This window comes from Lissotriton helveticus, chromosome 1_1 (genome assembly GCF_964261635.1).
Source record: "Lissotriton helveticus chromosome 1_1, aLisHel1.1, whole genome shotgun sequence".
In the NCBI taxonomy this organism is placed as follows: domain Eukaryota; kingdom Metazoa; phylum Chordata; class Amphibia; order Caudata; family Salamandridae; genus Lissotriton; species Lissotriton helveticus.
The window spans coordinates 1,398,639,808-1,398,666,156 of record NC_136057.1 but is presented as its reverse complement, the minus strand read 5'-3'; the positions used below and the strand labels follow the sequence as shown (position 1 = coordinate 1,398,666,156).

At 49.3% G+C, this 26,349-nt stretch overlaps 1 protein-coding gene across 3 annotated transcripts in view; it reads left to right on the top strand.

Annotated features, from left to right (window-relative positions):
• Window positions 1–26,349, top strand: part of ZNF653 (zinc finger protein 653) — a 221,612-nt gene that overhangs the window by 193,334 nt on the left and 1,929 nt on the right. The gene's annotated exons all lie outside the window — the stretch shown is intronic.

Genomic DNA, 26,349 nt, shown 5'->3' with positions numbered 1-26,349 from the left:
GTCGAGATCGGGAGGGAGCGCTTGCGGTGCCCGGTACTTCCCGTGAGGACTTGCACAAAATCTCTACCGACTCGGAGGACAGTATATCCACTCAGACTCCGAACATAGTGCAGTCCTGTTCCCCACCATCATGCCCAGAGCAGCAGACGACTTGATTGATAGCTGAATGTAGAGGTTGAGCCACAGTCGCTTGGGGCTGTTGTTGTGATCATTTCTACTATTGCTGATGTATGTCTAGTACTGGAGAGACTATTGTATACTTTTGATGTGTTGCTTATGATGTAAAATGGTCCACTCCCTTGTGATGTATAGTGGGGCTTGATTCCATGACTACACGCCACAATTGTATATCCGACATACTCAGGTGAGCTGAGGATTTGTGCTATTGGTCGGAGGGCTCCTTGACACTCATGGTTCAATATAGGAATGTGTTCATACTACCGCTGCCACCACATCTACATCTTTACCCCCCCCCCCCCGGGGTGGGGTACCGTTGAGTACTATGGTCAGGCGCAAGACTGGTCACCTCCCTCTTAGGGTATGCTCCGTTATTTATTTTGTATTTCTGATACACCATTGTTGGGCCCAGCGCAGTTTAGGCACTGTGCCGGGTTTTGTTCCAGTTCTGGGGAAATGGGGCTCCTGGTCAGATCTGCTTGATTACTTGGCACGGATGAGAACAACACGTTACACAAGGGAACATGGCAGGGACTGTTAATGCAATAGGGTCATACAACCTACTCACATAGAACTTGCGGGGACTGGGACCAATTCAGAAAGGGCACCAAATTAATGCATTTCTTCATAGACGTCAAACACACATTGCGTTCCTTCAGGAATCCCATCTCACGGATTCTGAAACACAAAAGATGCGGAAAAAATGGAGGGGACATATTTATTCTACTAATTATTCGGCTTTCGCTAGAGGGGCGACTATCTGGGTGCGTCATGGAGTCCCATTTGTTGAACTTGAGCGCCGGGTGGATGACCAAGGACGATATATACTAGTGAAGGGCACTCTTGATGGCTCCCTGATGGTCCTAGGGAGCATTTATGCTCCTAACTTTGACCAAGATCGTTTTTTGAATAGGCTGCGTACGGTTTTGGCGGACTGGGATGGGATCCCCTGGGTGTTGGGAGGGGATTGGAGCGCAGTGCTGGACACGGGACTAGATAAATCACACCCTCCACTTCAGGCTTCCGCTGCTAGCAAACTGACGGAACAATTCTTTACTTGGTCAAATGGGTGGACACTTTCCGATGCTTGGCGGTGCCTTTGCCCGAATCACATGTAATACTCCTTTTATTCTCCGGTCCACAGCCTTCATACTAGAATAGATAGGTTTCTGTGCTCCAGATCCATTATCATGAAGGCTCATGAATCTATGTACCTGGTCAAGACCTTTTCCTATCATAGCCCCTTAGAACTTACACTTCGCTGGGGTATGGTACCTACCCCAGTGCCCACCTGGAGATTGCACCCACACCTGCTCGAGGACGCTCCCTTCCGCACAACCTTTTCCAAAACTATTTCTAACTACTTGGATGAAAACTGGAATACAGCTTCTTCTAATCTGATCGAATGGGATGCTCTGAAAGTTGTGGTTAGGGGGGGGGCGACGATCGGAGTGTTAGTAGAAGCCAGGCAGGAGGTACATCTTAGATTAAAAGACGTTGAGGACAGGCTACAGACACTGGAGAGGGAGGCAGCCCTTGATCCCAGAAAAGTGGAGGCGTTGCAATCTGCCCACATAGACCATACTAAAACGCTAAAGACATTGCGGACGATAGACTATAGGGCGTACCTTCAACGAAAAACACACTGAGGCAGATAGATCCGGTACACTGCTAGCCCGCTTCGTAAGGGATCCACCTGACCAGCCAATTATAGCCAGTATTCGTACCCAAGCGGGACATTTAGTCACTACACAAGCAGAAATAAATACGGCATTTCATGACCACCTTAAGGCACTCTGTGCACCCTCCGCCCCAGTAGACAGCGCCTCGATTGACGAGTTCCTACAGGTTCTCCCTTTCCCGGTGCTATCGGAGGATATACAGAAAGACATTGACGGTCCCATTACCCAACAAGAGATACGTGTAGCAATTAAAGGTCTGAATCGAAATGAGACACCTGGGATGGAGGGGCACCCCGTAGAATTTTACCTTACTTACTCAGAGTCCCTAGTACCTGCGTTGGAGGCAGTTTTCATGGTGGCATTTGAGACTGGCAGTCTGCCGGACTCCACCATGCAGGCATTAGTTACTTCCATACCTAAGCCGGGACGGGACGAGTTAGAGATGTCCAACTATAGAACCCTCTCATTGCTCTCCACTGAATATAAGATTTTAAGTAAGGCCCTCGCTAATCGTATACAGTCACACCTCCCCACACTTATTCATCGGGATCAGTGCAGATTCCTCCCAGACCGCAGCACTTCTCTAAACACTCGGCGATTACACTCTGTAATGACAGCTACCCCACGAGATCGCCCCACGCGGGATGTATAGCGTCAGATCTTAGACAAGCATTTGATTCCTTATCTTGGGAGTTCATGTTCGGGTCATTGAAACGGTTTGGATTCCAAGATAACTTCCTAAAGTGGACCCGCCTATTGTACACGTCTCCAACAGCCAGGGCCCGCACTGGCCGCTACATCTCCGACCAATACACCGTTCACAGAGGCACGAGACAGGGATGCCCCCCGTCCCCATTGTTGTTCGTACTCGCACTAGAACCCTTAGCCCTGACCCTTCGGATGTCAGTGGACCGCCTGGGCATCTATATCGACGGAGTACATCACCTGATATCTATCTATGCATATGATATCCTCTTCTACTGACGCGATCTGACTGCTGACAACGCTCCGCTCCCTGCCATATTTGCCACTTTTGAACGGCTATCGGGCCTGGCAATAAACCCTGCAAAGTCGACCTGTTTCTTCTTCCGAGAGATGCCACATCTAACTCGCCTGCGGTTCAGCATTTACTCTATCCCAGTAGTCCCCATCACCTACAAATATCTTGGTATACCGGTTTATAGAACACAAGAGGATCAGATAGAAGGCAATATTCTACGGGCAATAACAAGGCTCCGTACTAGTGTTTGGTTCTGGTCTTCCCTACCCTTATCAGTGATGGGCCGTATTGCCATTTAAAAAATGGTGATGCCCCCTCGCTTCTTATACTACTTTGTGAATGTACCGGTGGTCCTCCCACAATCCATTTTTAATACACTGAATACCATTTTGATTAGTCTTATCTGGGGAGCTGGCCGTAGACGGATCAGCCTTCGGAAACTCCGGTTATGGACGTCAATAGGCGGTCTGGGGGGCCCCGATTTCCGAGGATACTACTACGCTAGTCAGCTTCAGTGGCTATCATACTGGACTGCGGGCAAGAATTTACAAGAAATTGGATTCACACCTCAGAGGCTGGACCGAGGAAAGCTTCATTCTTTGCTGCTACCGAAGGCTCGGATCCCCCAGATTCCCCCCCCCCCCTGTTAAAGACTGCCCTGTGCTGCTGGAAGAAGGCCCTATCCTACACATCTGCAGTAACACCGTACGCAGCAAATATCCCTATATTAGGCATCCCTCCACCACAGGGGAGACTTACACGAACCAGACTGCAGGATTGGATGGATAGTGGGGTGGAGGAGGTGGGAGCGTTTTTTGGAGATGGTACTCTGTTGGACCATGACGCCTTCTTGCAGGCCACTGGAGCACCACCACGTCTGTATTTGATACACGCCACAGTGACACATTATATCTGAAATAAACAGGTCAGTATTAGATTACTTACATTATAATATCCCCAGGCTTCAGACTGGATCCGGAGAGTTTTGCGTAGCAGTACCCCTGCGCGTCGGTAGGCGTCGTCCGCGGCTCGGCGTCGTTGGCGCCGTGATGACATCGTTGGAGTACTTAGACGCCGCCCTCGCGCGCTGACGTCGGTTCCTATTTTTTCTGCGCCAGCAAGCGCTGATCCGGAAAAAGTGGTACCCTAGTCACTTTTTGACTAAACTTTTTTGATCATTTTTGATCTTGTTTCGAAGTCGAACGACTCCGACGGTGCCGGTAGGGATGCCCGGGTTCAAGCCCTGCGTCGACTGCAACCAACTGATGTCGGTTACCGACCCCTATCGCCGGTGTCTTCATTGCCTGGGGCCCGACCACGATGACAAGTCGTGCCCCGACTGCCGGGCCTTGACGTCGAAGGCTAGGCGGGAGCGGTCCCGCAAGCGCCTCGAGCTCCGGCAGTCGGCCCGCGCCATTCGAGGTCCCGGTCCGGAAGGAGTTCGAGGGACCGGTTGCGGGGCTGGAGTCATCACGGCTCAGAGGATCGACACCACTCCTCGAGCTCCAAGTCCTCAGGTAAGAGGCACAAGATGTCGAAGAAGCGACATCGCTCTTCTGACTCCCCCCGACGCTCGCACGATGCGGCCAGGGGTTCGGGTGACACCTCCCATGCGGCTCCGCCGGAGCCGCGGGCGTCGCGGCCTGCTCCATACCGGCCGGTCCCTGGGCAGAACGCGACGCCGGAGGAGATTGACGCCTTCCTCATGGCCATGAGGTCGCTCACTTGTCTGTCGGGTTCCGCAGTGCCTTCGGGCCCAGCGGCCCTGACTGGGAGCCCAAGCGGGCCGGGGGCTCCGGCCCCGGCGCCGTCGGGTGCTTCGGCCCCGCACCGTCGGCGACTTTGGTCCCGATGCCGCAGGGCCCCACTAGATCCGGTTCCGGATCCGGGTTGTCGCCGGTCGACCTTACGACCTCGCCGGCGCCGGCCCCTAGGGTGTCGCCTCCGGTGCCGTCCACGGACGACGTCGTCCCCGGTCCCCCCTCGACCCGGTTCCGGCGCCGTAGCAGCGTTCGAGGACGATGGGAGATTTTTTCTTATATGATCTGGCCCCATCATTTGAACCGGAGTACCAGGAGATGGGTGACGAGGCGGATTGGGAGGGGTCAGAGGACCCTCTGACACGTGAGTGCCAGTCTTATCAGGACTGGGCAGGTGAGCTAGGGGATGCCAGTCGGTTGGACACTTCGTCAGACACTGGTTTTGTCTCCCCTCCTACCGTGGCTTCGGAGGAGGGGGCTGCCTATAGTGTGGTGTTGACGCGGGCGGCCAAGGTCTTATCCCTTGAACTCCCCGTCGCGGCCGTGAGGACTAACCTCCTCACTGAGGTCCTTAAACCGCAAGCAAGCTCTTCGGAGCCAATGTTGCCGTTTAATGAGGCCTTGTCTGACGTTCTTCTGGGCACCTGGTCCAGGCCCGCTACAGGTTCCCCTGTAGATAGGAATGTGGCCAGACGCCACCGCCCGGCTCCGTGTGACCCTTGCTTCCTGTCCACCCACCCCTCTCCCGAGAGCCTGGTCATCCAGGCCTCTAACTCCCAGACCGCATTCACGACACCTCCCCCCGATCGGGAATCCAAGAGGTACGAACAGTATGGTAAGAAGATGTTCTCCTCACTGAGTTTGCGGTTGCGGTCAGTTAACACCGCGTGCCTCTTGGGCCGTTATACCCACTCTCTGTGGGACACGGTCGCAGACGTGCTGCCGCAATGTCCGGAGGAGGCCTGGACTAAACTCGCCCAAGCCCTTGCGGAGGGTCAAGATGCGGCACGGTATTCCTTCCGATGTGGGCTGGATACAACGGACTTGCTGGGCAGAGCGATGGCAACGACGGTGGCGATTCGTCGCCACGCCTGGCTGAGGTCCGCCAACTTTTCGGCTGATGTCCAAAACACCCTTATGGACATGCCGTTTGATGGCCGTCGCCTTTTTGGCGACAAGGCAGACAGTGCGCTTGAGCGCTTTAAGGACTCCAGGGCTACGGCCAAGTGCTTAGGCCTGTCGGCCCGCGTCAGCAAACTGCTGCCTTTCGCTTCTTTCGTGGCCAAGGAAGGGGCGCCCTCACTCGTCCTGCCAGCCACGGGCCACAGACTAACATCCAGCGCGGTGGCGGACATGGTAACCGCCGTGGTGGTGCCCGGGGACAACGGTGAGGCTAGTTCACATCCACCCCCGCAGCATCCGCCTCAAAGCCCTCCTAGTCCGAGCTTTCAGGCCCATTCATCGCCAGTGGGGGGCAGGGTACGCCATGACCTCCTCCACTGGCGCACCATCACTTCGGACAGGTGGGTGCTGCAAATCATCCGAAGGGGCTACTCCCTCCCTTTCGAGGCAACCCCTCCAGCCATGCCACCGCATGTCGGGGATCACTTGAATCTTCTGCAGGAGGAAGCTATGGCCCTCTTGGCCAAGGGGGCCATCAAGCGCGTTCCTGGGCCAGAAGTAGGGTGTGGTTGCTATTCCCACTACTTTTTGGTTCCCAAAAAAGGGCAAAGGGGGCCAACGGCCTATCTTGGACCTCAGGAGCGTCAACGGCTTCCTCCGGAAGAAGTTCAAGATGCTGACTTTGGCTCAGGTCTTAGCTGCCCTGGACCCAGGAGACTGGATAGTAGCGTTGGACTTGCAGGATGCGTATTTCCACATCCCGTCCTGCCGGACAGGCGCTACCTGCGGTTCATGGTAGGCCAAGAGCACTTTCAGTTTACCATGCTCCCCTTCGGCCTTACCAGAGCCCCACGGGTGTTGGCGGTGGTTGCAGCTCATCTGCGCAGGTTAGTGGTTTCAGTCTTCCCCTACCTCGACGACTGGTTGTTGAAGGCGGGCTCGCCCCAGACAGTCGTCAGCTACCTCCAGACTACGGCCGATCTCCTGCACCAGCTGGGGTTCTCCATCAATGTGCCGAAGTCGCACCTGTGTCCGTCTCAGAAGCTCCTCTTCATCAGAGCGGTTCTAGACTCGGCGCAGTTTCGGGTTTATCCTCCCAAACAGTGGGTTTGGGATATTCAGGCTCTGATTCCGATCTTTCAGCCGTTATCCTGAGTCTCGGTCAGGTTGACGCTGCGGCTTCTGGGCCTGATGGCCTCCTGCATCCTTCTGGTCCATCACGCCAGGTGGCGAATGCAGGCTCTGCAGTGGGACCTGAAGTTTCAGTGGGCCCAGCATCAGGGCAACTTGTCCGGCCATGTCTTGATCTCGGAGGGCACTGCAAGACAGTTGCAGTGGTGGCTCGAGGACCGCGATTGGGTCAGTGGCAGATCCCTCTCCCTTCCCCAACCGGAGCACGTAGTTGTGACGGACGCGTCTCTCCAGGGCTGGGGAGGCCACATGGGAGAGGCGGAGATCAGAGGCCTCTGGTCTCTGGCGGAGTCCCGGCTCCACATCAACCTCCTGGAGCTGCGGCGATCCGGCTTGCACTGAAGGCATTCCTCACCTCTGTCCGGGGGAGTGTAGTGCAGGTGTTCACGGACAACACCACCGCCATGTGGTACTGCAACAAACAGGGCGGGGTGGGGTCGTGGACCCTATGCCAGGAGGCTCTGCGTCTCTGGCAGTGGCTGGAAAATCAGGGCGTGACCCTGGTGGTTCAACACCTGGCAGGTTCCCTGAACGCCAGGGCGGACGAACTCAGCCGTCGGTGCATGATGGATCACGAATGGCGTCTGAACTCGGACGTGGCGCAAGGCCTCTTTCAGCAGTGGGGAGAGCCTTGGTTAGATCTATTCGCCACCGAAGAGAATGTGCAATGTCATTTGTGGCATGGTGCACAGCAAGGGCTGTGGATCCACTCTCTGCCCCTCTTTCTGAGGTTCTCCTCTTCTCTCTCTTGCCCAGCAGGGCTCTGCTCTGGGCACTATCAAGGGCTACCTCTCTGCCATTTCCGCCTCCTTAAGGCTCCCTGATCAGCCCTCTTTGTTCAAGTCCGCAGTTGTAAATAGGTTTTTGAAGGGCATCACTCATGTTTTCTCCTGTTCCCTTCGTGATGCCTCAGTGGGACTTGAACTCTTAAGAATGCATTCCTGGTTGCCATCACCTCTTCCAGGAGAGTGAGTGAGCTCCAGGCCCTTTCTTCTAAACCTCCTTTCCTTTCTGTCCATCCGGACAAAGTTGTGTTGCGGACGCGACCCTCTTTCCTGCCCAAGGTAGTCACAGCCTTCCACATCGGGCAGTCCATCACCTTGCCCACCTTCTTTCCGCCTCCGCATCCGTCGAAAGAGGAAGAGAGGCTCCAACATCAGGACCCAAAACGTGCGCTCTCCCTCTACCTTGATCGCACACGTCAGTTCCGGGTGGATGACCAACTCTTTGTTGGTTACGTGGGCGCGAAGAAGGGATGGGCGGTGCACAAACGGACCATCTATCGGTGGGTCGTGTTGTGCATCAAGGCATGCTACTCCTTGGCTAAGAAAGAGCCTCCTGTTGGGCTGAGGGCCCATTCCACTCGGGCCACGGCGGCTACTACTGCCCTGGGCCGGGGATTCACCTTGCAGGACATCTGTCAGGCAGCTACGTGGGCCTCGCTGCACACGTTCGCAAGACACTACTGCCTGGACAGTCAAGTCCGGAGAGATGGCTTTTTCGGCCGTTCCGTTCTCCAGGACTTTCTGGTTGATCATTGGTTCGCAGACACACCACCGGGGTTGGTATTGTTGGGGTATCTATTAGAAGGTAAGGAATCTAATACTAACCTGTTTCTTTCAGATGCACAAGTTACTTACCTTCGGTAACGATATATCTGTAAGAAACAGTAGTTAGTATTAGATTCCTTACTGCCCCACCCATCCTCCCCGTTTTGCGAACCGATATCTAGGGTTAAGGTCATCCCTTTCAGGGCCCTAGATTCATGGCACCAGTGTTAGTTTTTATCATGGCTCTGCGTTTCACGCGCGGAAAAGCTGTGTATAAGAACTGACGTCAGCACGCGAAGGCGGAGTTTAAGTACTCCGATGTCACCACGACGCCGACGATGGCCGCGGACGACGCCTACCGACGCGCAGGGGTACTGCTACGCAAAACTTTCCGGATCCAGTCTGACGCCTGGGGATATTCTAAGGTAAGGAATCTAATACTAACTACTGTTTCTAACAGATATATCGTTACCGAAAGGTAAGTAACTTGTGCATTAGAACCACATGGGCCTCTAAGAGGAACGAACCCACACAACACGAATTAGTACACCTTTTATATTATATGGGACCTGGGGGTCATTTGGTACGTTGGCTGTACACTGGGATCCGGGCACATGCAGCGACTCCGCTCACATCCCTTAGGGCACACTGGGCAGATGATTCTCGGACCGAGATCACAGATAGAGCATGGAAGAGTATGCTATAACACCCCAAAAGAGTATCGCGTAATGCACGACTTACATTTATCTAGACGATGGTACTCCATAGATCATATCTTACCCCCAAAAAATCTTATGTTCCCGAACTCCCCTCATTTTTGCCCCCGTTGTAGCGGGGACGAGGCGTACTTTATTCACATGATGTGGTCTTGCCCTCGACTACGGGAATACTGGGGTGGTGTTCGCCGGGCCCTAACTACAGTGACACAACTGCCGGTCCCACTCGAGGCCTTACTCTGCCTTATGGGCCTGTGTAGACGCTCAGGGATGCAAAAAGTGCGGCTGAGATTCCTAGATCTTGCACTCATTTTAGCGATCAGGGATTTGACGATGAGATGGAGTCCCCCAGATCCCATTCGTTGCCGTGTGGCAGGCGGATATGCTGCAATGGGGTCTGGCGGCTCTCCCAAAGGAAGAGGAGAGTGGTCTGAGGAGGCAACCTATAGCACTGGATTGGAAAGCCATGTTGATTGCATTGGAAAGACTCAAACTGTCCCCCACACAGGAGGCTAAGTCCCAGTAATACACACAGGCGTTCAGTGTTTTTCGAGTAGTAGGCCCTGTTGGCTCAAGACATGGTAACTTCATTCTGGACATTGTACCCTTTAGCAAGAGGACTAGGTATAGAATTACCACGGGCATTAAGGAAGACAAGACAGACCAGGAGGGGGAAGGGGTGGGTTAGGGGGGGAGCGGGTAGGGGGTTGGTATAAGTTCCTGTTAGATATATGAAAAATGCACACCACTGCACTGACACTAAGGGTGTAATTGGTCAATTTCTCAAATGGTAACGTTGGTTTTACTTGGGTGGGTCTTGATTGTCCTTTGACAACATGTATCCTGACGAGAACAAAATATTTTTGTAGTTTGATTAAGGGGATTGTTATAATTGGAAAAGACTGTACTGAATTAATCACCCTGTTATTGCACTTGTCATATTGCAGTCATTAATAAAGTGTGTTAAAAAAAAAAAGAAGGGGGTGATAGAAAGAGTTCCTGCATCACAACAAGGAAAGGGATTACATTTCAGACTTATTGGCCTGCTGCGCGCTTGCGTGACTTGCTATCACTTTCCTGATTTTAACCTTTTTAAAAGTACATTTGCCCTCGATTTATTCTCGCTGCGCGATTACAGGACGCAGGCGCCCTTGACCTTGTGGATATACTTGGGGACATTAGTGAGATCTTACCTGCACTATAATTGTTTGGCATCCGCATTTTTCGGGACTGAGGCATATTTGGGGCTTGCTGAGACCGCATTGCGCCGTTTTGGCCACCATATTGGGTGTGGGCATCCAGGAGGTGACAATTCATAGGCGCCATCTTGGGTGAGGGGCCAGCGGCTAGCCCTCACAGGACTCCTGCGTTCTACGGTACTTAAGATGGACACCTCACAGGCGTGCAGCGTATGCGCGCAGCGGGAGCGACGAAGGCACGCCAGAGGTGCGCCAGAGGTAAGCCCGTTTGCGCCTGTTCGCACTACGGATGTGCTTAGCGCTAGTTGTGCTGCCTCTTCTGCTAGCCCCCGCAGGGTATATTCTAGGGTACAGCTTATGCAGCTTGGCCAGGATTTACCTATTTGTAACCAGCAGGATTCTACTACTCGCACTGCGGAGGTGGTAGTTTGTGGCCTGCTCAACGTCCGGTCTCTTTGTAAGCATCATGTTGAGATTACATTTCCTATCGAGTCCCAAGGGCTGGATGTACTCTTTTTTACAGAGACATGGACGCGGGCGGATAGCGAGGTTGAACTTGGACTGGCCTGTCCGCCGGGCTACAAAATTAGGCATACTCCCCGCCTGAAGAATAGAGGTGGAGGAATAGGATTCATTTTTAGAGATACTTTGGCCCTTACTCAATTGGAGATTAAGGAGGTGCAAGGCTTCGAACTCATGGGGTTCTCCTTTAAAGGTCAAAAAGGAGTATTGCACTCTGGTGTGCTTTGTTACAGGCCACCGGGTAATGCATTATCATGTTTGCCTGAGTTGATTGATCTTATCTATGATCTCTCTAACTCTCACGCCAGGCTAATAATTCTGGGAGATTTCAATCTGTGGCCGAATGGGCCTTTAGATACAGCTTATAGTGATCTGTGCCAGGCTTGCAGCAATATTCAGCTGCAACAGTTGGTACTCTCTTCGACCCATTCGAAGGGCCATATCCTGGACCTAGTCTTCGCGGATGCCACTCAGGTGGTGTTGAATGACATAATTCCTCAGTGGGACGGACCATGCACTCGTTCTCTTCTCTCTTTATCTTCCGGCTGAATCTTTGAGAGATGCTGGGTCTGGGCCTGCCAAGTTTTGTAGGCCGTGGTCCAGACTTTTGAAAACCCCCGTTTTACCAACTCTACTTCCTGGTGGTTTTGTCTTGGGGAGTAACGTAGAAGAGAGCTATTCTAGTCTGTGCCAGCAAATTTCCAACTCCTTTGATAGGGTGGTTCCTTTACGTAGATCAAGGGTCAGACAGAAACGTGCCATGCCTTGATACTCCAATGATCTTCTTCAGTTAAAGCTGCGGTGCAAACAGGCAGAAAGAGCTTGGAGGAAGCACTACTTAGATCCGGCAAGAGTTTGTTTCAAGCAGACGTTGCAGGAATATAAAGCACAGATTAAGTGTGCAAAAGCCACGTACCTTGAGGACACGTTGAAACTGGCGACAAATAAGTCGCAGACCTTGTTTAAAATTGTCAACGATCTTTCTCGACCGGCATGTGCTATGAATAACATTCCTGCTTCTCAGGCCTTATGTGACTCCTTGGCAGCCGCATTCGAAGATAAGATCGCCACTATCTTGAGCGGACTCTCTAGTTCAGGCTCTTCGTATCCCCAGCCTTTGGCGCCTCCCGCACCTCTATCTATTCCGGGTGACCGGGTAGGATTGATTGGTCAGCTACAGCTGAATTGCTTCTTTCTCCCTCCGTTTGATGACTTTTGTAAATTAGCGGAGGTTGTGTCTTCAGCCTCTCCAATGGATCCACTGCCTCATAAATTCTGGAAACTTTTTCAGGAGGAACTCTTTCGTCCATTGTACTCCATTTGTCAACAGTCTTTTAATACCGCTACAGTCCCAGAGTGCTGGAAATTGGCTGTGGTCTCCCCTCTCTTGAAGAAGCCCACACTTGATCCCATTTGTCCGGCGAACTATAGGCCTATCTCATTGCTTCCTTTTCCAGTTAAGATCATGGAGAAGCTCGTGACCCAGTCCCTGTCCAGATTTCTTGAAGCTAACATCTGTTTGGACGTGGCCCAGTTCGGCTTCCGGCCAGCTCATGGCACGGAATCCGCGCTGGTGGCCGTGCTGGACAATCTACTTTCACGGGTCGACACTGGTCGGGCAGCCTTTTTAGTGCTGCTCGACATGTCGGCCGCGTTCGACGCGGTCAGCCACGCCACTCTTATCAGCAGACTGGAGGAGATTGGGGTAACAGGGCTGGCACGGGATTGGCTAGTTTCGTATTTACACAATGGGCATCAAGTGGTGGTGCTGCCGCCTTTCAGATCAGGCGTCTGAAGAGTGGGGCAGGGTGTGCCTCAGGGGTCGGCCATTAGCCCAATCTTGTTTAATTTGTATCTCCGCCCTCTGATCCACCTGATTAAATCCTTCGGTATCTCGGTAATTAATTATGCCGATGATACTCAGCTTATTTTCTCTTTGGAAGGCAAAGATGCGGTATCCTTAGAGACCTTTCATCGCTGTTTGACAGCAACTGCAGACTGGTTGCGTTACAACTCGCTCCAGTTCAACGGGTCTAAGACGGAGGTGTTGTATTGCTCAAATGATCGTATTCCGCGTCCCCTGCCAGATGATTTCTGGCCAACATCTTCTCTGGGAGCTGTAGCGGCTGCAGAGTCTGCTCGTAACTTGGGGGTCATGTTTGGCCCTAATCTATAATTGGATGCCTTCGCCAATAAAACAGTGGCCACATGTATGATGCTACTCCGTACACTACGCAAAATTCTTCCTATGCTTCCGGCACAGGCCAGACCTGAGGTAGTGCGTGGGATCATTCTTAGCAGGTTAGATTACTGCAATGCACTGCTTCTGGGAGCGCCTAAAACTCTGATCGGTAAGCTGCAGCGCGTACAAAATTTGGCAGCAAAGCTCGCCCTCTCTCGACCCCGCTTTGCTTCCTCCTCTTCAGCGCTGTTAGATCTCCATTGGCTGCCTGTTCAGCAGCGCATTTATTTTAAAGCATCTTGTCTGGTTTTTAAAGCCTTGCATGGAGAGGGACCTGTCCTGCTGCAAAACCTTTTTTCTTGGTACTCTACTTCTCGAACTTTACGTTCCTCTTCTGCATGTTTGGTAGTTGTTCCCAGGATCCAGAGGCTAAGGATGGGAGGTCGTTCCTTTGGATTTACAGCTGCCAAGCTCTGGAATTCTCTCCCTCTGTCTTTGAGGAGTCAGGGGGAATGTCTACCTTTCAAAAAAGGTTTGAAAACTCATTTTTTTCCGAGATTAAGTAAATCTGTGAGCGTACATCAGCCATGTAGAGTCAAAGCGCCAGGATACCCTCTGGGTGACAGTTTTTTGCACTATAGAAGTATGCAATACATACATACATACATACATTTCCATTTCTTCTTGGTCCGCAAAAAGTTGAGAGTGGCAACCAATTCTAGACATGAAAAGTCTCAACACCTATCTCAAAAAGCAGTCATTCTGCATGGTAACATTGCTGGATATTCTGATACTCCTAAACAAGGGAAATTATATGTCTACTCTCGACCTCCTGGATACATATTTTCACATCGTCATACACACATTGCACAGGAAATTCCTAAGATTGAAAGTATCCGGCAGCCATTACCAGTTCAGGGTTCTTCCTTTTGGCCTGAAGTCTGCCCTGTGAATATTCACAGAGTGTCTGGCACCTGTGGCAGCGTTCTTGAGGAAACAAAAACACCAGATTTTCCTGTATTTAGACCATTGGTTAGTCAAGGCACCTTCAATTCAGGCTGCTTAGAGCTCCACAACCGACTGCACACCCCTATTCAGCAAGCTGGGCCTCACACTGAATCCAGAAAAGCCTCTAACCATCAACAAACATAAAGTTCTTGAGAGCAACACTCAATACCACTCCAGCAAAGCATACTGCACATCAGAGAGGCATTTAAAGCTTATGTCCTTAGCAAAATGGGTACTAAGAAAAGGGTCTCTTTCAGTTTTCCTCAGCAAGTCCCTCCTAGAGAGGATGTCATCATGCATCCCACCAGTTCCATTCTGCTGTCTATGGATGCGTTGGAGACCTTGACAGACAAATGGGTAGAGGCAGAGGGGTCTTTCGAATACCTCATCCTAATTACTTCGTCCATGTTTAAAGCCCTATCCTGGTGGACGTGACAAACAAATCTGTCAGTCGGCTTTTCATTCTTAAGTTCACCTTCTCCACTAGCCATCATCACTGATGCCTTCCTAGAGGGATGAGAAGTGTACCTTCAAGACCTGCAGGTCAGCGGTGGGTGGCAGATGTCTCATTGACATTTCCATATCAATATGCTCGAGCTCAAGGCAGTGCACCTAGCCTTGCAGGCTTTCATTCCAAGGAAAATAAACTGTGAAGTGCTCATCTGAATAGACAATATGGCCACGAGGCACTACATCAACAAGCAGGGTGGTACAAGATAACATCTCCTGTCCTAGCCCAATGTTTTTAACTGCCACTCAGTTTCAACAAATTGCTTTTTTTGCTGATGCCATAAAATGTTAAGCTAATTTATTGTTCCCTTTTTCATTTGCTTACTGCTTTGATTTTCTTCAAATGATAGCTCCTTTCTGGACTAGCACATTGCAAATTGTAATGATTTTAATTAATCTAACAATAAAGGTTGACTTGACCTCTCTTGTCCCAGAAGGTTCAACACACCTGGGAATGGTCCATCTGCCACTAAGTGCATCTGCGAGCAGAACCTTCCCTAGGAAAGCAGAACACAATAGCAGGCACTCCCAGCAGGCTGAGGACCTCTTGCCATACGTGGGAACTGGATCAGAAAATACTCAAAAACATCTTCTCTCAGTGGGGCAAACCAGATCTCAACCTCTTTGAACCCGCCAGAGCTGGAAATGCTGGTTCTTCGCAAGCTGGCATCACCAGCAGGGTTCATGGGGGAATACATTTTTGATTGCATGGTCCAGAAACTTTGCTTGCACCTTTCATCCCATACCTTTCCTTCTGAGAGTCCTCATAAAAATGAAGGCCGAACAATGCAGGATAATTCTCATAGCCCCCAAGTGGCCATGCCAGCATTGGTTTACGGAACTGCTTCTCCTCTCGGAGGAAACTTAAATCTAATTGAAGACGATACCTTCTCTATTAACAATGAACCAGGGCCACATGCTTCATCCAGATCCCCGGTCTCTTCATTTATCGGCCTGGCTCCTGAATACAATGAATTCACCCATCTAAACATCTCACCAGACGGCAGGGATATACTGTCCAGAGCCTGCCCAGAAAGTACAAACAAAACCTATCACCTTAGGTGGAAATTATTTTGCATCTGGTGCCAACAGGCCTACGTACTTCCACTTTCTTCCTCTCTCATCCATTAAGGCCCATTTGACGGCCCTCTCCAACTTTAGGCGATCACCCAAGTTACCGTCATTATAGTCTGCCAGAATAGTGAAACAATTTCTCAAAGGGCTGTTTAGAGGTTTTTTTACCCGTTGGTACTCTTACTCCGCTCTGGCAACTAAACATTGTTCTCTCACAGCATATGAAGCATCAGTTTGAACCCATTCACAGAGTAGATATTAATTTTTTTCCTGTAAGGTGCTCTCCTCGTAGGTTTGTCCTCTGCCAGACGTGGAAATGGTATCGAACTTTGTATACCTAGGTATCCACGTGTCAAAAGGAGTAAAATGGGGGAAACATATAGAAATGGCGCCATTAAAACTCCGCCAAAACGTAGGAGCTATAAGCCGGGAGCACAGGAAGTCCCTGACCAAGCCGGTACAGCCAGCACTGCAAGTATATGAGGCGCAAGCCCTAAGTTCAGCCATTTATGGTGCCGTAATATGGGCTTATGATAAGTTAGCATCACTAACGCTTGTGGAAAACAAATTCCTGCGTAATCTTGTTGGCCTCCCTAAAAGTACCCCAATGCAACCGTTGCGTTATGATCTAGGCAGAAAAGCCCTCTCAGATATGGCTAGATTACGACCTATTTTATATTGGCGCCGTATCTGGGTCACTCCTGAACTTACGCATTATGCTCAGGGATTCCTGGATTTAATCAAAACTGACATATTCCACAAGATAACCTGGCTTAAAGAACTCCACAAAGTATTGGAGTTAATGGGTATGCAGGGGCTGTGGGAGAACCCCGAGACAGCTCAGTTCCCATCCAAAGATGCCCTAAAAGAAAGGTACTGGGAAATGGTCGCCTACCGGAACTGGAATGATGTTGATCCCTCCACTATGGAGGGTCGCTTTTTGGAAACAAAAGATTGTCCTAGCTTCGAGCCTTATTGGGACAACATCACAAAGCCGGAGGATAGGAAGCTCTACTTCCAGCTCAGAGCAGGGTCACTCCCTATAAGATCATTAACCGGTAGATGGGGTAAAGGTAATTCTAAAATATGCCCGGCTTGTAAAAGTGAAAGTGAGACCATCGCCCATCTTCATTTTGTTTGTAGGGCCTATTTAACCCCCCCGACAAGTCTGGCTAAAGGCGATGTGTAAATTGCTAGGCACAAGGGACAGCAAGGTGGCCTTAAGAATAATTTGCACTAACACCTTGCCGGTTATTACAGTTGCGGTCGCCAAATACTTGGGGTGGGCATGGGCCATTAGAAGAAAATTTGTGGTGGGCTTGACCCCCTTGATGTGATTGATTTGTCTTCCTTAATTTGTGTGTCTCTGTAGAAAAAATTTAAATGTTCAAACTGTGTTCTCGTGGGCAATAACTATAATTATTGTTTATTTTAACGGGTTTTTTAAACTGTAGTCAGTATGCTTTCTTTCAATGGTTTTTTAATTGTATTAACATATATAATGAATTTTGTGACTTGTAAATATTTTAGTAACTAATACAACTGTTTATATGCTGTATGCTTTTATGAGTTTTACCTCGAATAAAGCTAATTTGACTGACTGACTTTGTTTTTGTCTTGGAAGAGTCTTTGACTGTTGGATGACTCCTCCTGTAGATCGTAGTGCGCATGGGCATCGACTCCATCTTCAGATTGTTTTTTTCCGCCATCGGGCTCGGATGTGTTTAAAGTTCAGTCCCGTTACCGATCTCCTTTCGACTTCCAGGCCTTCATCAAACCATTGGTTTCGTCTTCGACAGTAATTCCTGTTACCCTCGTCGAAGAAAGGTTTGCGCTTCTCGATTCCAGCGTTCGTCGGGGCCCTCGGGCCCAACTGCGCCATTGGGCCTTTGGCTCATGGAAAAAACACCTTTCAAGAAGTGCCCTCAGTGTGGACACAAATTCCCTCACACTGATCTTCATGAGGTTTGCAATCTGTGCTTGTCTCCAGAGCACGAGAGTCGAGACTGTGAGGCCTGCGCTTCGTTCCGGTCCAAGAAGATCATCAGGGACCGTCGAGCTCGAAGAGTCATGGCGCAGTCATCTTCATCGACACCAGGCCTCATCATAGACGAGGCTCCGATCGAGGTAGAGTCCGAAGAACAGCAGCAGGACGACATCGTTTCCGAAGCAGAGGATTCAGCTTCCGGAGCCGAGGATCAATCGGAAGACGACAATCTTCTTCCAGCTGGTCAACAGGTTGTGAGTACAAGCGTCGACCCTGTTCACCTCCCCATACCATGACAGGCTTCGGTTCCACCTCCACCTCCGGGTCCGGGTGCACACTGACCAAAACCTTCCAACGCCCCGCCTTCTGGCTTGGCAACGAAGAATACTAAAAAGCCTCCAGTCGACTCGGGCTCGAGTCAGTCTGTCGGTCCCGACAAGCAAAATGTCCTCAAACCAAAATTAACCCCAGCACCGAAGCAGCCATCGGCGCCGAAACCGGTCGAGCCGAAAGCAAGCTCAGCACGGAAAGACGTTTCCAAGTCTGCCAAACCACATACCACGCCGGTTCTGAAAAAAGTTGACCCAAATCCTGCTTTGACATCGAAACACACTTCGGCTCCGAAGGTCGATGATTCCAAACGCACTTCGGGAACAAAGATTACGGCTCCATAGAGCGCAGATCCGAGAAAGACCAAGTCTTCGGAACCAAAATCAAAATCCGCTCCAAAGACTATAGACACTTTAAAACCTAAACATTTCGGTCCCAAACAAGATAAATCGGCACCGAAAAAGGATTTTTCAGCAGAAGAGCTTTTCCAACCAGACCCAAAGCAAAAGACTCTTCGTATTAATCCAAAGACTGGACATGTCATTACAGTGCCCAAAAAGAGGAAAATGGACTATCCTAAACCACCTCCAGTTCCTCTCAAGAAGCATGCTCAAACTTCCCCCATAAGAATTCCTTCACCATTAATAGAGCTACCAGTAGATATTTCTTCAGTACACCCACCATCCAGCACACATAGCTTTATACCACAGGATGATGATGATGATGAAGACAATTATTCACAGGGGTAGAAATTGAGCATCATATAGACGACACAGATGACCCAGACAATATTCCTGGGCAATCAGATGATCCCTGGGAGGATTATAATGTGCCAGATCTGCCACAAGAGGACACATACCATCCAGACCATCTCCCCCAGATGACACTTTTGGGTTTACACAGCTCATTCATAGAGCAGCCACATTTCATGGAGTAGACTTACACACAGATCCAGTGGAAGAGAATTTCCTCATGGATACACTACTGTTGTCACATAAAACCACGACCACATGCACCGGAGGTATTCAAAGACCCCGTCAGAACCAGGGTAATTAACCCCTGACTGGAAAAAAAGTATAAAGCGGCTCCAACTGACCCAGCATATATCAAAGGTCAGCTGCCATTAGACTCATTGGTAGTATCAAATGCGAGAAAAAGAGCTAACTCGCTGTGAGAAAGTGCCATCTTTCTTGCATTGGTATGCCTCCACTTTTTGCTGAACTGATGTGCATTGACTGAGTGTGCCCTGGGCTCCTGCCAACCAGGTACCCAGGGCCTCTGTTCCTTCCCTTAAGTGGTATTGAAACAAAACCCATTTGGCATCTCTGGCCACCTATTAGCCCCTAGTAAATGGTACCCTAGGTGCCCAGGGCCTGGTGACCAGAGAAGACCCCTAGGGGCCCTGTACCCTGATACCCACACACTGCCTTTGCAGGCTGAGTGTTTAGGTACAGAACTAAACAGAGAGTCGACATGGCACACATCCCTGTGTGCCATGCCCACAGAACCCACTGCCCTGGCATACTTCAGTCACCCCTCTAGCTGGGTGCCCTATGCCAGTGGTGTGGGCACAGGTGCATGAGCCCTGTGCCCCGTGCCCCTACAGTACCCAGAGCCATTCCTGGGCACTGTAAGTACAGTGATGCCATTAAGAGTATATGGTGCTGGGAGGTTGTCATTACAAACTCCACTGCACCCTAATGGCTACACTAAAGACTGACAAGTTTGGTACCAAACTTCTCAGCACATTAAACCCGCACTGATGCCAAATTAGTTTAAAATGCACCAGAGGGCATCTTAGAGATGCCCCCTGAAAAACCTAACCTACAATCCACGTCTGGTTTGAGTGGCTGCTGAGGCTGTCACACAGCAGACATGTTGCTGGACCCCCGGGTGGAGAGCCCACCGCTCTACTGGGTCTGTAACAATGCACATCCTGGGCGAGGTGCTAGGTCTCCTCCCCCAGGATGGGCAGGGGGAAGCTTCAAAGGCATGCCGCCTCTATGAGCTTCTCCAGACCATTTGCTGTACTCAGCAACTGCACCCCACCAGTTCCAACCCCCACTCTGGCGGGAAGACTGGCGGGAAACCCCACGTCAGGAAGGGGGGGGGTGCCAATCCCACCCCTCAGGTGGGAGAGGCGAGGTGAAGCACGACACCGGGCTCCGGCCATCTTGAAGATGGGGACCCCTGCCCAATCACAGCTAGGTTCCTACCCCCCCTCCCACAGGAGAGAAGGGCAGGCTAGGGGGTGTCTTCACCCCAGGACAGGGACCCTTTGGTCCCTGCCCTTGCCCTACCTGTCACGCCCCTAAATTTAGTATTTAGGGGCACCCTAAACCTTCCTTCCTGAGATCCTGATAAGAAAAGAAGAAAGAAGATCAAGAAGAAGAAGACCCGTCCTGCAGCTGCTAACAACAGGACGACACCCACTGACTTGGCCCCAGCCCTACCGACCTGTCGATCCTGGAACCTGCTCCTGCTTCATCCCGGCGACTCCTGCAGACAGCAACCTTGGGACACCCGGAGGACCTGCCTGCCTTGACCCTCTTAAAGACTGGGACTCACATAAGCAGAGGCTCTGCTTCAGCAACCAACTCCTGGTGCCAGCCAGGAAGCTCAAGACCTTCCCACTCTGCACCTGCTGACCCCGGCCCATGCCTGAGTGATCCAAGACGACGAGGACGTCCCCCCCGGCGACTGGGGCCCGAAATCCGGTGCCCATATACCCTCCTCGACGAGCCAGACGACGCCTGCAGCCTCAGAATCAGGGACCCCTCCAAACGCGACCAGCCGTGGGTAAGATTTCCCGACACCCAAAGACACCCCGGCGCCCTGCGACCCCCCTCTGCCTCCATTTGGGGTACCTACCTCTTCTCCAGGATCCCAACTTACCTTCAGAAGTGGTGGTCGCACCTGAAGAATCACCGTCCCCGAGTCAGCAGCCTTTGTTCCCTTTTTACCTTTCCCAATGAATAACCTTGAGCGCCTGACGGCTCAAAGTCACCCTGCACCAGGCCACCGAGTGCCCCTGGCAGCGCAACCTGTGCCCTATCCTACTTCCCTATTTGCCCTGAGCAACTGACCAGGAGCCCAGCTCCCACAGCCGCGTGGCCTGCTAGCCAGCAGCCACCAACCGGAGCCCCCCTGCCCCTAATTGGATAACATTGGCCCTAACTACCTCTGCACCCGCCCGCCCCTGTGCCGCTGAGGGTGAACCAACTGTACCTGCCTGACCCTGGAGGACCCCAGAGTCTATGCCCAGAACCCTAACTTCCCCAGCCGAGTAATCACCTGGAAACCGGTAACTCACTTACCTGCCATTGGATAACATTGACTGGTTTGACTCGAAAAATCTTCCAAGTGTGAAGTTTTGAAAACTTAAAATATTACCATAAAATCAACCGAATTCCGAAGTACTCACCTGTGATCTGGAGAGAAGCCAGTACTGCATCTTGTAGCCAGTACTGAACCGCAAAAGTAATCCTAGTCGGGTTAACTAGTAACTTGAATTTTCTCCATAAGAATCCATTGTGTGCTTTTCTGTGAAATTTCTTCTAAGTGTCTACTTTTGAAAACTTGAAATATTTTTTAAAAATCGTACCAAATACTGAAACGTAATTACTTACCTCTTTTTACGTTGAGACCCCAGTGCTGGACCTAGGAGCCCAGTACTGGACCTAGGAGCCCAGTACAGGATTACAAAAATAACAAGATCATACTTTAACTGCAACCTGAATTTTCTCCCATTGGATAACATTGCCAGTTTTTCATTGAAAAGTTTCTAAGTGTGAACTTTTAAAATAGCTTTATATTCCTTAAAAATCAGTGCTATAAAAAAAAGTTTTTACTAAACTATTTTCAGCTTAGATCCCATGACTGAATCTAGGGTCCAGTCCTGGAACTACCAGAGTAATCAGCTGTATTTATATAGAAAACCCCATTGAGTTCAATGCTAAATTGTGTTTGGAATTGTGTTGCCTACTGCAACCACTGTACCTATTGTGTTTACAACATTTCTTGCCTTTCTGCAAAGTACTCATCTGAGACCTCTCATATTGAGAACAGTATATTTTGGATACCTGTTGGTTCTAAAAATAAAACAACTATATCTTTGATATCAAATCAATTGGCCTTGAGTTCAGTCTTTTGGTCTGTAAAACCTTTTGCTGACTGAGTCTGTACAACAAATGCTTTACACTGTCCTCTGGTACTGCCTTACTGCTCAATCAAGCTACCACTTTAGAGAGTAGGGTCACACCTGGCTTTAACCTCTGTTATACCTCTGGGATTTGTGGACTCTATACACCCTGTACCATATCTTGGTCCAGGATATATAGAGCCACTTTCTCACACTCGCAGACAACGGGATGCCCCACCCCCTGATAAAGAGTCTAAGCTTTTAGATGCTTTAGGGAAACGCACCATCTCACAAGCAGCCAATGTCTGGAGAATTGCTAACACTCAAGCTTTGTTAGCGAGATATGATCGAGCTCATTATGATGAGTTAGAATCACTCATGCAACATTTACCAGAGCAATATAAAACCAGGGCTTCTGATCTAATACAAGAAGGCAAGGTTATTACAAATACCTCAATCCGCTGTGCATTAGACACTGCAGACACAGCCTCTAGATCAATAAATACGGGAGTACTTTTATGTAGACATGCATGGCTACGCATCTCTGGGTTAAAACCAGAAGTACAGGCCAGTATTTTAAATCAACCCTTTGACCAGCAACATCTCTTTGGTCCAACCGTTGATAGTGCACTAGAGAAGATGAAAAAAGATATAGATACGGCAAAATCCATGGGAGCTTTACAAATGCAGACCCATAGAGCGTCCTTTCGTTGCTCCTCATATAGAGGTGCATCTAAGAGGTTTCAAACTGACAACACCTCCTCTTCTTATAAAGCGCCCACCCAAACCTCACCCAGCAGAGGGTATTACAGAGGAGGATATAGAGGTAATAACAATAAGGGCAGAGGCAGAGGCAACAACAACCACAATGCCTCTACTCCCAAACAGTGACTTCCCTTCCACCCCCCCAGACCATTCCACTCCTGTCGGGGGAGATTGCAACAGTTCCTACCTGTCTGGAACTCCATCACCACAGACAGGTGGGTAAGGCAAATTATTCAGTCAGGTTATTGCCTGGAGCTCACTTCCACTCCTCCAATAATACCACCCAGACAACGTCCCATATCACAGGAACATCTCATACTTCTAAGACAAGAGGTTGTATCTCTGTTACAAAAGAATGCAATAGATCCTGTCCCAAAACACCATAAAAACACAGGAGTTTACCCCATATACTTTCTCATACCCAAAAAGGACGGGTCCCTCAGACCTATACTAGATCTAAGGCCCCTGAACCTGTACATACAATCCGACCATTTCCATATGATCACACTACAACAAGTTCTGCCGTTGTTAAAACAAGGCGACTTCCTTCCCACATTAAATCTCAAGGATGCTTACTTCCACATTCCTATCCATCAATCTCACAGAAAGTAACTTTAATTTGTACTAGAAGGTCAACACTACCAATTCAAATTACTCCCTTTCGGAGTAACTACAGCACCTCGAGTGTTTACAAACTGTCTAGCAGTAGTAGCAGCACACTTGAGAAGGGACAACATTCATGTCTTCCCATACCTAGACGACTGGTTAATAAAATCATACCACCAATGTGTACAGCACACGCATCAGGCCATCTGCCTGTTTCACAAGCTAGTATTCACAGTAAATCAAAAGAAGTCACACCTCCAACCATCACTATCTCAACAGTATCTAGATGCCACAATAGACACCTCCAAAGCAATTGCATACCCCAATCTTACAAGGGTACAAAGTATGCAAGCTCTTATACAAAAATTCCAGCAACAACACTCACTACCAGCTCGAGTGTTCATGCAATTAATAGGAATTATGGCATCTTGCATTTTCATAGTACCATACGCAAGACTACAAATGCGCCCCATACATGAGTGTTTGGCAAGTCAATGGAATCAGGCTCAACAACAAATAACAGATCTAGTGGTGGTAGACGACCGAACATATCGCTCTCTGCAGTGGTGGAACACCAAAACCTTTCCAAGGGCCGGCCGTTCATAGAGCCTGTTCCACAGGTGGTGCTAACCATAGACGCATCTCTCACAGCATGGGGAGCGCATTTAGAGAAACACACAGTACAAGATACATGGACATCGCAACAAAAGTTACTCCACATAAATCATCTGGAGTTGTTAGCGATTTTTTTAGCTCTAAAATCGTTTTCAACATTACCTTTCAAAATAGGCTGTACTGGTCCATATAGACAATATGACAGCCATGTATTACATCCAAAAACAATGAGCAACACACTCCTTACACCTCTCCCGGCTGGCGCAGAGCATATGGAGGTGGGCCATTCCTCAAAAACTCTTTCAGTTAGCAGAACATCGAGCAGGAGTTTACAATCAAGTTGAAGATCTGTTAAGTCGTCAAAGACAACAGATACACAAGTGGGAACTTCATCCACAAGTTCTTCAACCATTCTTTCACAAGTGGGGACAGCCAGAGGTAGATCTGTTCGCCACACACCACAGCTCCAAATGCCCAAGCTTCGCCGCCAGATACCCACACCCATTGTTCAAAGGCAATGCAGTATGGATGAGTTGGTCAAACAAATTTGCGTATGCTTTCCCACCTCTCCCACTGTTTCCGTTAATGGTACGCAAGCTACAGCAACATTCCCTCACATTGAGTCTCATAGCACCAATGTGGGCAATACAACCGTGGTACACCACACTACTAGAGCTATCAGTAGTACCACATCAAAAATTAAAACTCTCTCCACATCTACTGACACAGAACCATGGAGAGATCATGCATCCAGACCCATTGCAGCTCAATCTAGCGATTTGGCTCCTGAGATCTTAGAATGTGGATACCTCAATCTTCTGCCTGATTGCATGAATGTCATAAAAGAAGCGAGACGCCCAACCACTAGAGCATGCTACGGAGCCAAGTAGAAAAGGTTTGTTGTGTATTGCACAAATAACAACATTAACCCATTAGATGTTTCCATACAAAACATCATGCTACTTACTCCATCTACAAAGATGCAATTTAGTGTACTCCTTAATCAGGTTACATCTTGCTGCTATAGCAGCTTATCTTCAAAACGGACAACATTTGTCATTGTTTAGAGTACCTGCCATCAAGGTGTTTATGGAAGGATTAAAAAGAATAATTCCTCCCAGAATACCACCCTCTCCGGTAAGGAATTTAAATATTGTTCTCACTAGACTTATGGGTCCTCCATTTGAACCATTACAGAAGTGTGAGTTACAGTTCCTAAGAGTAAGTGAGATTCAAGCATTAACAATTCAAGAACCATTTATACAACTCCATCACAACAAAGTGGTTCTTAAGACAAAGCCGAAATTCCTGCCAGAAGTCATTTCACCTACCACCTCAACCAATCTATTGAGTTGCCAGTATTCTTTTCCCAATCACAGACAGTTGCAGAAAGAGCTCTACACACATTAGATGTAAAAAGAACACTCCTCTACTACATTGATAGGACAAAACAGTTTCATAAAACAAAAGAACTGTTTGTGTCTTTTTCTCCTCAACACAAAGGCAATCCTATTTCAAAATCAGGCATTGAAAGATGGATTCTTGAGTGCATTCAAAGCAAAAAGCAAAACGCACTCTATCCATTCCCCCTCGGGCTCATTCTTCCCGTAAATTAGGGGCATCTATGGCATTCCTAGGAAATATACCATTAGATATCTGTAAATCAGCTACATGGTCTACACCGCACACATTTACAAAACACTACTGTGCAGATGTGCAGGCAAAACAACAAAAAATGAGAGAGAGAGAGAGAGAGAGAGAGAGAGAGAGAGAGAGAGAGAGAGAGAGAGAGATATATATATATATAGATATACATACAAGATATCTGAATTATGCATCAGTTGTTTGTAGTTTTGGGCCCTCCAAACTTATCAAATTCATGTAGATCACGGGTATTTCTGTATTTCATTAAAGGGAAAAAGACACCTACTTCACATGTAGGAAATATTCCAATAGCTGAAATCTTCAAATGATGACTTGGCTCTCAATGCTTGGCTTCCATCACACCATAGCTTGGATCCCATTGATTGTTCTCATGCTGCAGGGTACCTATCGCATTAACAGATTAGTTCAGGTAGTCTTTACCTTATTTTGCTGCCTCAAATAGTTACTATTCGATTTGCAACTTCTTGAATAAATTATGAATTGATGAAAGATCAATGTTTGTTAAGTTGTTGCCTTAGGACAGCATTAGCGGCTGGATGGCTTCCAC